This window comes from Zonotrichia albicollis, chromosome 1, assembly GCF_047830755.1.
Source record: "Zonotrichia albicollis isolate bZonAlb1 chromosome 1, bZonAlb1.hap1, whole genome shotgun sequence".
Lineage (NCBI taxonomy): Eukaryota > Metazoa > Chordata > Aves > Passeriformes > Passerellidae > Zonotrichia > Zonotrichia albicollis.
Window position 1 is genome coordinate 2,935,018 of NC_133819.1, and position 13,484 is coordinate 2,948,501.

Consider the following 13,484-nt stretch of genomic DNA (forward strand, 5'->3'; position numbering starts at 1 on the left):
TAGCCCAGGCAGTCCCACCCTGCTTGTTTTTCTCTCTGCAGCCCACGGGGTTTGTGCTCCTGGGCTGAGATTTGGATCATTTGTCCTTGGTGCCCAGCTGGAGCAGGAATTGTTTTGTCTCCCTGCTCTGTGCACAGAGCTCACCATGCCCTGATGTGGAGCTCAGACCCACACACTAAAGCAGCACAGAATCTGTAAATATAAAAGTTAAACCTGAGGCATCATTCTGCTTTGGGCAACCAACTGATAGGGACATCTCAATAATTAAAGAGGCATTACAGGCCCATCCAGAAGAGAACTCCTGGTATTTGAGGGTTTCTTTTATCCTAAATCAGTGTCACAATGTGTTTGCTCCTTCCACATGCAGTGCGGGAGTCCAGGCTTGTGCCCTAAATCCAGGATGATCACAACCTCATCCTGTGTCTCTCAGGACCCTTTGGTATTTTCTTCAAGGCATCCAGTTCCACTCCTGACCCTAAAGACATCCCAAAAATCCCAGCCTGTGCCTGGGAGCATTGAGCAAGCACTTTGGGAACTCTGGCACCCTTGGGGCTGTGACCATTCCCTGGGGGAAGAACCTTTTCCTGATCTCCAACACAAAACTCCTCTGACACAGCTTTGTGTCATTTCCACTCCTGGCATTTCCACTTCAGACTCTTGATCTGCTTGTGGAAAATCAGCTCTGATCAACAGGGCTGGGCTGTGCTCTTACCCAGCTCTTTCCCTGAATTCTGCTCCTTGGATGTGCGTTGGAACCCCAAATACCAAGGCTGGCACGAATGGCACAAAAAGAAGAAAAACTTGAGACAAATGAAAACAGCCCCTTTTGGTGTCTGGAATGCTTTAGATGTCAAATAAATTTGGGTGATCACTCACTGCCCTGTCCCTCTCGATTTAGGGTCCTGAGATGCTTTGCTGTAGATTTGGAGACCTCCAACCAGATTTTGGAGTTGTTTCTTCTCTCTGTGTGCAGTTGGTGATACTTCAGAGGTTTTTGTCTTTCTCAAACCAGGTTCTTCTTCAGAAGAGACAAAAAAGCCACATCTGACGGAAAAGTTGTTGGTTCTGCCCTTTCATCCCCTTGGGATTTCAACACCATCTTTTCCACCAGCAGCACAAGAGAAAAAAAAAGGTGAAAGACATTAATTTTTTTAGCATGAGCAAGGCAACAAATTTTCTCTTATTGTTGTTCTCAGAGATGGATTTATTTTTAGTTTTTAAAAATTAATTTAAAAAGGAGAAATCATCATGAGGCAAAAATGGGAACTGGACCATTTCAGCCCACACTTGTTAATTTTGCAAAGCTATAAGCTATGAAATACGGGCTTATATAAATAAAAATATTGGGCAGCTGTAACCATGAACATTGTGACTGTCTATACCTGTGATAAAAATGCAAAAGCGAAATAAAATTCTCCTCATCAGCTCCACCAAGAGTTAATTTTCAAGATGGTCAAATATTTCAAAATACTGAACTAAAAATAGCAATGTTCCTGTAAGTTGTTTAAACTGCTGGAAAAGCTCAGGCTGTAAGAAAAGGGTAAAGCCTCTCACACATGCACAAATTCAAACATTTACAGTCATTTCTTTGAATTAAACTCTTTAGAAAAAAAGAAAAATAAAAGAAAACCAGAGCTACAATGCTGTTTGGTCAGCTGGGCTCATGTTGCCAGTGAATGTTTGGCATGAGCACTATGGGTACCAAGCTGAACAAATGCAATGTTTACCACACTGTTAATAAAAATATTAATAAAAGGGCTTAGTTTTTTGATGTTTCACTTAAAAAAAATAATTTGGGGGTCCTAGCTAAGGAATACTGCCTGCAGGTACTATGTTGTCTCTTTTCCAAAGTGTTATCTCCTTCCATTTGAGGAATAATAGAAGGGATGCACAAACTGTTGGAGACCTGGGCTTTGCAGCTGGAATTTTCTTCTACTTTTTCCAGCAATTATTCTCCATGTAAAGAAGGAATCCATTATTTTCCTTACGGAAAGCATAAAAGCAAGCAAATAAGGAGAAATTAAATTAAAAACCCAGAAAGACAGACAGAACAAACACCAAATGAATTGGTGGAGTAGTAAAGCAAAAAAGTACTGAGATCTTTATCACACAAGAAGTTACACTCAGAGCAAACAGTTTGCAATGGGCAAGGATGAAATCATAAAGGTGAAATTCTATATATTTAAATTAATATTCTTTATATTTAACTATTAATTTAATTCTATAATTTAACTTAAACTGTTCAGTTTTTAGCATCAGCCATGACAATCTGCATTTGCATCATCTGCCTTTGTTGGAATAATTCCCTTTTAGGAAATGCTTCTATTTCCACAGCATAAATACTTGAGCATAGAATTAAAAAACCTGTAATTATTACGTAGCTGTGGTGAATTTTGGCTTGGATAAAACCACATGAATCATATTTGGCATCTTTTGCCATTCTTTCCATAAATAGAGCAGTGGGTCCTGAGATCTATGGGGTGTTACCAGATGGTTTGCATGGGATATTTTGCACATTCCTGAAGAAGGAATTTGCCTCACCTTGTCTTGGTTGGTCTTTCAAGACCAGCCCCATGTGCTGGCCTGAATATGAACCCTTTTTGCCCATCTGTGCCTCTCCTGCCTCACAGCAGTTTATTCAGCTGTTCCACTGGAGCCAATGCCAAGGCTCCCTCCAGCTTTTCCTCCAACAGCTCCAGTGCTGGCCAAGGTTTGTCTGTCAGAGATCCAGCCCAGAGCACCACCAGGAACTCTGCTGGGATGGGGATGTGTTCTCCAGACCCTGCCTCAGGTACTGATTACTCCTCACCTAGAACAGAGACTGGACAGAGTTAAAAAATAAAGCAGGGATTTATTAAAAGCCTCCATGGATGCACCTTGGGCAGCACCAGAGCCCAGCCAGGGCTGCACCCAAGATGAACCAAAATGGCCCCAAAATGCACGAGCGCTCCCGGGCTCTCTCCCTGGGATCAGTTCTGCTCCATTTGCACCTTGCAGTTCATTGTCCCATTCCAGCTTTAGCCCAGGCACTCCCACCCTGCTTGTTTTCCTCTCTCCAGCCCACGGGGTTTGTGCTCCTGGGCTGAGATTTGGATCATTTGTCCTTGGTGCCCAGCTGGAGCAGGAATTGTTTTGTCTCCCTGCTCTGTGCACAGAGCTCACCACGCCCTGATGTGGAGCCCAGACCCACACACTAAAGCAGCACAGAATCTGAAAATATAAAGTTATAACCTGAGGCATCACTGCATTTCCTAACTAACACAGGAATGGTGATGTCACTGGGCTTCCAGCCCCTTTGCCCATCCTCCTCCTCTCAGGAGCTGCTGTTGGTGCATTCCTGCTCCTCAGCCTGGTCCGTGCTTGGCTTGGGACCTCTGCAAATCATCCCTGACCCCGCCATGGGTGGGATGGGAAGTTGCTCAAAGCCATATGATTTCCTCTTCTTGCCCACACCATTTAAAGCACATTTAATCACTTCCAGATGCCTCACTCATGGTGTTGCTCTTGGATGGGGTGGGATGTCCAACGAGCAGGTTGTGCCACTCAGATTGAACTATTTTTTCAACTTTCTTGGTTTTTTTTACCTGATGCTGCACCTTGATCTGTCAGGAGAGATATTATCTGTGTGTCAGCAGAGTTCTGATGATATTAAAATATTTGTAAGTAATTAAATTATGTTTTGCCCCATTTACATGACCAGCCAGATGTCACAGTTTGTAACTACATTCTCAAAAGTTTCTTGGTTAAAAATACTAAATCACCAGCAATTATATCCTAAATAAGTGGTTGTAGGATTTGAACATTCATCAAAATCCAACAATTACAATTTCAATTCCTTTATTTGGTCTTTGTGACCAAAGAAACCAAAACAGCCAAAGGTGATTTCATGGTCAGATCTCAGTATCATGATAAGCCTGCAACACAAGGCAATAATCAGAAATATCTAAGCTAAAATAGTAAATATAAGAATTTTGTGGGAAAATAATCTGCTTTGCAGCTCTCATCCAAGAAAGTATATTTTGTCAGAGAACTGAAAAGTGTTCCTGAAAATGTTTTTCTCTGAGAAAGCACAGATCTACTCTCAAGGCAGGGAGCAGCATAATAAATATGATTTCAGAATCTGTAATGCAAATGTAGCTCAGGCACAAAGATCAATCCTATTGACTTCAGTGCACATGGGAAAAGCAGGGCTGGAGTGGAGATCAGTGACTTTGGGGTGGATCTCTGAGGGTCAAGGTCCACTCTTTAACCTCAGGTTGTCTTGCAGTGGAAACACTGAAAAAATATTTTGTCCCACCTAGTGTCCTTCTCTTATCTTTTGGATTCCTCAGGGAATCTCTCTATCCCAGAACAATTTAAACTGTCCTGGTTTTATCCTCCTGTATGGCCATTCAAGCAGAGGAGCTGTCATTCAGAAATTTTCATTCATTCCTTCCTCTCTGCCTTGTGGGGTCACCACAGGAGAAATGAGAGAAAACCTCTGAAATGCCTTGTTTAGTTCTTTTCATAGCTCAAACAAGGAAACTCCACCAATTCCGCTTCTCTTTGCCCAGCTGACACAAAAGCAGCTACAACATAATTTCCACAGCCATAAAATTCTAAGTGAAGGCATAAATCCACCATACAATAATTCATTTAAGTGACTAAGCACTCTTAATAACCACTCTGTCATTTTAAAGTTTAATTATTTAAGAGTTTGTCTGTCAGAATAAACTTCCAAGTAAAATAATAACTGCAGGATCCAGTAACAATTTTTCAGTATTTTATAAACTGTTGAAGTTTTTAATAGTTATTGTATAAACTGTGGGTGGGTGACAAACAGAAGGTCTAGAGAATGTTGCAAAAGAGATCTATTAGGGGACACTGGAAATGTTCTAAATTCCATATTTGCAAAGGGTTTTGTAGGAATTTATGAGCCCAAGAGAAGAAAGACATGTAAAAGCCAGGTGGCTCATAAAAATCATCTGTGTTAGGTTTTCTGCATAGATAAGAGAGGGAGGCATCTCCAAAAGGTGATTTTTTGGCAGCTGTGAATGTTAAATTTCTGTCTGAAAATATTAGTAATGCTCTATTGATTACATGGGGAATTTTAAAACCCAGATCTGAATAAATGCTTAACGTTGACATTTTTGAGTCTTTGGGTCTGAGAACAAAACTGCTGATGTGTGTCTGTAATTTATGACATTTGGATAATTCTGAGACTCAGTATCTCACTCTGACAAAGAGCTGCATTTATTCCTGTTGAGATTAACTTTATTTTTTAATTCTCAAAGAAGAGGATGCAGTTAGTCATGCAGATAGCTCCTTTTTTCTGATAACTTTTATCTACAGAAACCACATGCAGGGGTAAAACACTTCAGTTTCTTTTTATTTGCTGGGAGTGGAAGGAAGATCAGGAGAATGGCTTCAGAGCTGGGGGTGTCCAACTGCTGCTGGATAAAGGACATTCAAAATGCACAAACAGAAAACAAACATTCTGGCACTCCAAAAAAATGGCAGATTTCTTTTCTGGAAGGCATTTCAGAATCTCAAAAAATTGTAAAAATGCTTTTGAATTCACAAAATTCTAGAAAAAGGTAATCCAGTTCATTTTATGGGATTATTCAAATCAAAGCAGGTGTTTTCTTGGAAGAAATGAAGCTTTGCTCACCCATACAACACTCAGAGCTCTTGGGGCTATTCCTGTAAATGTGGATGCACAAGCTGAACTTGATTAATTACCCAGTAGAAATCCAAGGGGATTTCTTGTGAAAGAGCATTACCTGAAAAAGAGACATTTATATATATATATATATATATATATATATATATATATATATAGACATACACACATTCATTTATATTATATTATATTTACATATATATTTCTAGATAGATATTTACATATATTTATATGTATTTACTATATACAGATTATATCTAAAAAAGAAAATCAAAGGAATTATTACACATATATAGAGACGTAAAAGCAGGAGAACAGCAGATTTAGGGTTAAATATGTGAGTGTTCTATTAAAAGTGTGGTGACATCAGCTGCAAAAATCCAGGAAGTAAATACATTTTATACCTTTAACATAAATATGCATAGTGTCCAATTATGTTCACAATGCTCAGGAACAGGATGGAATTAATATTTAATTTTTAGAACTTGCTATCAATTATTAAACATTTCCCCACTGGAGTTTTTTAAGGGCCAACTTACAACAGAAATTAAAAAATAACCAAATAGTTCTGAGTCACTGTCTGCCCAAACTAATACCTTCAGAGTGACTCATTCTGATGTATTTAGCCCATAAAATACCAGCATTTAAACTGTTCCTGAAAATACATTTATATCCCCTGGAATCAAAGTTTTGTCTTTAAACTCACTGTGAAGTATAACACTTGTCTTATAAAAGCCCATCAGTTGACCATTACAGACTCTTGCACAAGAGAAGATGGAAGATTTCTTGTAAAATTTATTTCCCCATTAATTACAGGGATTTGTCTTTTCCTGAATGAATCATTCCTACCTCATGGAGCCAGGTTCCCATAACATTTTTCAAGGCAGTTGAGGCAATCAGACAGCAAAGCACTTAAAAAGCAAAATCTCTCTCTCAGAATTGCTTTTGTGTTTCCAATGAGTTTTCTTCCTTCTTACTGTGCAGTGCCCAAGGCAGAGTTTCACAGGATGGTGGAATGGTTTGGGTTGGAAGGGGCATCAAAATAATTTTATTCCACCTCCTGCCACGGCAGGGACACCTTCCACTGTCCCAGGGTGCTCCAAGCCCCATCCAGCCTGGCCTTGGGCACTGCCAGGGATCCAGGGGCAGCCACAGCTGCTCTGGGCACCTGTGCCAGGGCCTCAGAACCCTCACAGGAAAGAATTTCTTCTTATCTAGATATCTTCTTATCTAGATATCCCATCCAACCCTTTCCTCCTTCAAGTTTGAAACCATTCCCCCTTGTCCCATCTCTCCATCCTTGCCCCAAGACCCTCTCCAGCTCTCCTGGAGCTCCTTTAGGCCCTGGAAGGGGCTCTGCAGCTTCCCTGTCTCTTTTCCTTTTCCTTTTCCTTTTCCTTTTCCTTTTCCTTTTCCTTTTCCTTTTCCTTTTCCTTTTCCTTTTCCCTTTCCCTTTCCTTTTCCCTTTCCCTTTCCCTTTCCTTTTCCCTTTCCTTTTCCCTTTCCTTTTCCCTTTCCTTTTCCCTTTCCTTTTCCCTTTCCTTTTCCCTTTCCTTTTCCCTTTCCTTTTCCCTTTCCTTTTCCCTTTCCTTTTCCCTTTCCTTTTCCCTTTCCTTTTCCCTTTCCTTTTCCCTTTCCTTTTCCCTTTCCTTTTCCCTTTCCTTTTCCCTTTCCTTTTCCCTTTCCTTTTCCCTTTCCTTTTCCCTTTCCTTTTCCCTTTCCTTTTCCCTTTCCTTTTCCCTTTCCTTTTCCCTTTCCTTTTCCCTTTCCTTTTCCCTTTCCTTTTCCCTTTCCTTTTCCCTTTCCTTTTCCCTTTCCTTTTCCCTTTCCTTTTCCCTTTCCTTTTCCCTTTCCTTTTCCCTTTCCTTTTCCCTTTCCTTTTCCCTTTCCTTTTCCCTTTCCTTTCCTTTCCTTTCCTTTCCTTTCCTTTCCTTTCCTTTCCTTTCCTTTCCTTTCCTTTCCTTTCCTTTCCTTTCCTTTCCTTTCCTTTCCTTTCCTTTCCCTCTCCCTCCTGTTTATTAACTGACATCTTCTTTTGCTCCTTATTTCTTCTCTCCTAAGAAGTAACAACCCCACAGCTGCCACCTGGGGAATTTCATTGGAAATTCCTCACCAGCTGCTCATTCCTCTTTTTTATTTGCCCCTGTTGGTTTGGCAGCTGGAAGGAATTGTGGAAGCTACATCCCACCTTCACATTTGGGTAATAAACCCTTCTCCAGCCTCAGAATTCTTCTCACTTCCCTTTGTAGTCACTGAGGGGGCAATGGGAGATGTTCAATGATCCTGTGAGACCGATCCAGCTCTGGAACAGATTTTTATTTATAATGATTTGACCTCTGCTGGCTGCAAAGGCAGAGCAGGGTGGCTGTTTCACTGAACACCCCCACTGGAGATGTTATAAATAGGCAGGCACCTCTCCGTTTGTCCAGTTCATTGCTCCAGCTCCTAAATCTCTTCCAAATTTTTGCAGTATATTTTTTTCCCCAGTCATTAATCTGTCCTGTCTGCAGAGCAGAGAAGGAACAGCCTTATTTTATGTTTTGTTGTGAAACAAACAAAATAAAAATAAAGCCCTGGAATAGCAGCTGGAGTTCATCCAGAACGAAACACACAGCTTAAAATGGAATGTTTAAAGCGCGGCATTTAACCCCTCTTTCATTAACAATATGTTTCTAAATAAATAAAGGCTTTAAAACCAAAGAGAATTCTTTTGCTCTCAAAATGTCAAAGTTAATATTTGACTTTTAATAAGTATTTCATACTTCCTTCACTTTTTTTTAGGCAATTAAGGAAACTGTCTGAGTGTCACCCCTCTTCCAAATATATTTTCCTGTCATTTTAATCTCTGCCAAAGAAAATCTTGCCCATCTCTAACTGAATAAGATGGAAGAGAATGTCTGAAGCCCATCAGCCTGACACAGACAATAATCAGTAACAAGGAAGAGCCCAAAAATCTTTCCTAAAATATTTAGTAAATCTGAAAAATCCTCTCTTTACTTTGTGCCAGCAAATCAGCAGTAGTTTGAGGTTCAGTCTGTGTTGCTTTCTTTCTCCACTTGCCAAATGTCCTCATTTATTTTCTGGGAATAAGGAACTGGCCAGCTGCTAAAAGAGTTCATCTTTCTCTGCATTGCCCAATAAGTTTCCAAATTACAGAAAACAGCTGAATTTAAATTGTTCATTAAAGAATCAAAACCATCTGACAGAAATGACAGTGCAGGTGTAGATTCTGATTTTTGGGAGAGCAAAAGATGAATGTACTCTAAATAAACCTGATGGGGTGATGAGGAAGAGTTGGATGATGAACAAGACTGGTACTGGCAAATATAAATACCTAATTATGTTCTCAATCAGAAGCTGCAGAGTGCAGAGGCAAAAGTAAGTAGTGTTTTAAGAAAATGAGGTTTTAATGCAACTTTTCTAGGAAATTTTCACAAAGAAAAGAGTGGAAGCATTCTCAATATATCTACTGTGACTGCTCTCTATTTAATCACATTTTTAATTATCCAAAATGTGTGTAGTGAATTCCTTACTGCCTGTTTTAGAGGCTGCATAAAGGCAAAATAAAAAAAAAAAAAAAAGAAAAAAAGTTGTCTATAAAAGCTGTGTCATGTACACCAGCAATTCCAGGGACTAAAATCAATGCACTGAAAGTGATTATAAGCCAAGAGACACAAAATGCTGGGAATTGTAGCAGTGTTTGGTATTTTTCTCCAGAAGAAATATTCTGGAGACCTTTCTGTCTAAAAGGATGAAGAAACTGGAAAACAGAACGAAGCTCAAGACTTGGAAGGGAGTAAAGGAAGGAAATGCACTCTGAATTTTGGAATACCCAGGAATAATTTATAGATAAAATCACATGAGAATAGATGGGTTTGGAAAGACAGTAGTGATGTAAATGTCATGGACTGATGGGTTTTCCCATCATTTTTGCTTCCCACATGCAATTTTCACAGTTGGATTAGGGTTTCCATGACCCCTCTATCAGCAGTGATGTCAGGTATTGCTTTTGGAGATTTTTCCTACCCCCAGCTCTTTTTCTGGTTCTCTGAGTGCTCCTTAACCTGTTTGAACCAAGAAAAGATGATTCAGGACAGACCAAAATTTTGTCCAAGTGGATCAGGGAACAGGCAGAATTCCAGTGGCAGACTTGAGGGAAGAGCAGGATTACCATAGGAGCACACTGGGGTCAGCCTGGCTGCTTGGGAACTCCAAATATTTAGTTCATAGCTAGAGAAACTGGTTCAGGTTACCCTGCCCTTTGATTTAAACACAAAAAATCAGAGAACAACTGGAGATTTATAGGTCTTAAACACCAGAATCAGAGTGCTTGAGCAGGACAGACCTGCAGCATTGACACAGGGGGAAAAAATAGGAAAAAAACCCCACAACCTCTAATATCCTGTTAGAACTATTCTTTCTGCATGAGGATCAGTATCTTTTCAAATTAATGGAGAATGACAAAGTATTATTGTTCTGAAAAATCATGCTAATGTCCCATTCTCTAGAGCCCTGGAAGAATAAGGTTCAGGACTAATAAATGCCTTTCACTAACAAAAGAATTTTAAAAGTTCATTTAACCATTTAATAGTTCCAGGAATGTGTCTCTTAAATGTCTTAAAGTTGTCAGAAAATTCCTTTACTTTCCCAAACACATGCTTATCCATTGGTTACACAGCCCACAGGATTCCAAGAAGATCTGGAATATTTTGAAAGCTACTTTGAAAAAAAAAAAAAAAGCAAAAACCAAAATTCCTACTACTTTTATAAGTTGATCTCTATTCCAATAGTGTCAGAATTTATTTTCTTTTTTTTTTTTCTTTACCTGCTACACTGCCATGTGCCTTTTTTGCCTTATTTCCTTTATTCTTTCCTTCATGCAGAGAATTACCAGTGAACACAGGGATACCTTGGCGGCTCTTTTAACATTCTTTTCCTGACTGAAGTTCCCACAAATTTTAAAAGGATCTTTGCACACAGGCAGTGCCCTGGTTGGGCAGTCAGGATGGTCCTAATCCCTAAATTCCAAGTGGATCCAAACCATTCCATGCAGGGCTTTGTAGCTAACGAGACGCGAGCAGAAAGGATTTGATGAATGGGAATGGGATGAGTGGAATCTCTGCTGTTAAACCTTGGCTTAGGTTGGTCTTTTGATGCAGTTTAAAAACCCAGTCCTTGTGTCGCCCTGCTCGTCTAAAGTTCTTCTAAGCCTTTTGACGTTTACATTTTTGTAAACGAGTTTCTCACACACTTTTCATGTCGATAATGATTGTTTTGCACTCCTTTCTGGAGGAGGAGAGAATTGATGGACTGTTGGTTTGACCAGTGTGGTTGGAGAGGTGGCAATTTCATCCTCCTATCCATTGTCACTTTTGGAATTCTATAAATATCGAGGTCTGGAAATAAACACACCTTTTTTTGCCTTGGACATCTGAGTGTGTGAGTGTCGTTCATTTTGTGTCGTATTGTGACATCCTTGTATAAACGACTGCTTCTCTTCACCATTGCAGTTTTCCCTGCCTTTGGAGACAGTTTATATTCCAGAGTGGGTTTAAAAGGAAAGTTGTGATAATCCAGGGTGGATGGATGGCCTAAGTGCAAGCAGCAGCTATTCCTTTAATGCTTAGACTAAACACTGGTCAAAATGATCTTCTTTTGGTGGTTGAGTGCTTCCAGTTTTCCATTTCATATCGTCAATTTTATAATTTACAGTGGCAAAATAAGTTCAACCTAAATAATTTTCCCAAGACTCTGGCTGGGTTCTTCTGACACTAAAGAAACCACTGTGGAGATTTTAGGGTGCTGGGTGCCCCAGCCTTGTGTTTCATCCAGAGGTTTCCCCTTCAGCAGCCTGATCCTTTCCCACCAGAGCAAAGTCAAATCCATGTGTAACACTGGAGTTACCCTTCACCCAATCCCAATTATACCCCAAAACAGCCAACCTGAGGTAAGCTGAGCTTTGTCCTCAAACTGGAGTCCCTACAGGCTGTCCATGGATTTCAGAGAGTCTCTGCTGTTAAACCTGTGCTTAGGTGATGTTTTGATGCAGCTTAAAAACCCAGTCCTTGTATAAATGACTGCTTCTCCTCACTATTGCAGTTCTCCCTGCCCTTGGAGACAGTTTATATTCCAGAGCGGGTTTAAAAGGAAGGTTGTGATATTCCAGAGTGGATGGATGGCCTAAGTGCAGGCAGCAGCTATTCCTTCAATGCAATTTCTGTTGGGAAAATGTAAACTTCTGGCTCTTGCTTAGACTAAACACTGATCAAAATTATCTTCTGAGTGCTTCCAGTTTTCCATTTCATATCCTCATTTTCCTAACTTGCAGTGGCAAAATAAGTTCAACCTAAAGAAGGTTCCCAAGACTCTGGCTGGGTTTTTCTGACAATAAAAAAACCACTGTGGAGATTTTAGGGTGCTGGGTGCCCCAGCTTTGTGTTTCATCCAGAGGTTTCCCCTTCAGCAGCCTGATCCTTTCCCACCAGAGCAAAGTCAAATCCATGTGTAACACTGGAGTTACCCAATCCCAATTATACTCCAAAAAAGGGGGTAACCTGAGCTGTGTCCTCAAGCTGGAGTCCCTATAGGCTGTCCAGGGATTTCAGGGAGTGTCCCTCTCTGCAGACACCCCAAACCCACCTGGATGCATTCCTGTGTCACCTGCTGTGGGTGATCCTGTCTTTGTAGGGGGTTGGACTGGGTGGTCTCCATAGGAGATTTCAACCCCAAGGACTCTGTGATCAGGAGGAAAGGAGAAATTTGAATGCTGAAGATGCTCAGTCTATTGAGCAAAGGGCAGTGAAGAATCCTCAATGTGTTCCTTTGCCACCACGTTCTCCCTCAACTCCTCTGTGAGGTCCTGCAGGGATGTTCCCATCATGGTTCTGAGGTTTCTGTACCTGGTGATGATGCCTTTAGTTTTAGCTTTCATATTTTCCAACTTCTGTACTGCATTGGTAGATAACTCTGAACTTCATATCAAGTGTTAGCAAGTTCTCCTCACAGTTCAGTCACACAACACAATCCTTTTCCAGCCCCAGAACCAAGGACACCATTGCAACTTCAAGCCCAAAAAGTACAAACAACAGTGAATTGAGGAGAGCAAACTGAGAGGATGGGACTGCATAACCTGGAGCTGTGATTGGACAGTTAACCCCAATATGGAAATGGACCAAAACTTATAAAAGTTTGAAAACTTGTGACCCAGCGTCCATCTTGGGTCCATGTCGGGTGGAGCCATGGCCAGGCTCTTGTGCTGCCCAAGGTGTATCCTTTGAAAGCCTTTTAATAAATCCCTACTTTATTCCTTTAACTCTGTCTAGCCTCTGTTCCAGGTCAGCCTCTTTAGGCACCAGTTCAACCCACCCCCTCCACATTTCAGCTCCTATCAGCACTGCGCCATTTGTAGCACTTGCAAAAAGCTGGATGAAAACCAGCATAAAATAGCTCGTGTCTCTGTGGTGTGATGGGAGCAGAGGGCAGAGAGCAGAACTTCAACATCACAAATGCAAGGGAACTTAAACATATCCAGAGGTGCTGTTTGTTACCTAAAGCATAGAGGGACAGTGTTTAGTTTTTATCTTCTTTTTCCCAGAGTCAGGATTAAATGTGTGAGATGGTATTTCTTGTTGGGACTCAGATGTTTATTAATTCTTATCTCTGTCGCACTCTCGCAAACCCTGAGTTCTGCAGCACTTCACTCTCACAAACTAAAAATGGAGCCCCATCTCTCTCTCTGCAAGGCCTTTTAAGGATAAAATAGCCAATAAAATAATGACAACTAAATCATTTTTACTTTTAACCCAATAACCAACAAACCATG